Source organism: Trichechus manatus, unplaced genomic scaffold (assembly GCF_000243295.1).
Source record: "Trichechus manatus latirostris isolate Lorelei unplaced genomic scaffold, TriManLat1.0 scaffold00031, whole genome shotgun sequence".
Classification (NCBI taxonomy): domain Eukaryota; kingdom Metazoa; phylum Chordata; class Mammalia; order Sirenia; family Trichechidae; genus Trichechus; species Trichechus manatus.
Genome location: NW_004443967.1, coordinates 13,590,978 through 13,591,808, shown reverse-complemented (window position 1 = coordinate 13,591,808; position 831 = coordinate 13,590,978).

Below are 831 nucleotides of genomic sequence, written 5' to 3'. Positions count from 1 at the left end.
AGGAAAGCTTTCTTTCAGTCAAGGATTAGGAAAAGACTTCATGGAAGAGGTAGTATTCCAACTGGGTCTCAAAGCAAGGGCAAGAGTTTCATAATTTGAAATGGGGGCAAGACCAAGGGTTTGGCTTAAAAAAGACAAAAGTTTGAAGGTCTAGGTGTCTTGGGGAAAGGGAAATTAGCTCCAAGTAACTAGATTTTAAGGAATTGACATTCCAAGGGAGCGAAATCTCAGTGGCTTGGAAGGGCCAGGGGTGCAGGGGATCAGAAAGTGGTTCTGTTTGATGGGAGCACTGGCAGTAGGACAGGAGTATCAGGAGGAAGACAGGCAGGGCCAGGGAGCATGGTCAGGGGCCAAGCATGGCAGGCCATGGAAGTGATGGAGCACCCCCGCTCTGACTCTATCTACTTTGGTCTTGAGGACCGCTGGCCTGTAAATATCAGCTGAGGGTGGGGACCACTGTTGAGCTGCCCTCAGTGCTCCCAGAGTCAGGGAATAGTTGTCCTTGCTTTAATCCTTCTGATGTGGACCAAACAGCCAGTGTGAGATTTCTGAGAATTGCCTGGGCAAATTGTGACCATTCTACTCTATACCCGTAGTCACATTGTGGGGGTCAGAGAACATGAAACTCTAGGCAAGCCAACCTTGCCTACAGCAGAGTGGAAATCTCAATAATGGATTCCAAGTTGTTTTCTACTCACATGACCCAAAGTCTGTTTCACAAGTGTAGAGGCATCACCTGAGTTCTCTCGGAGAACACCCCTGACCTACCTCAGAGCTTATGACGTTCCAGACTCCTCCAGCCCCACCTGGGACTTCCTTCCATGCTCATTT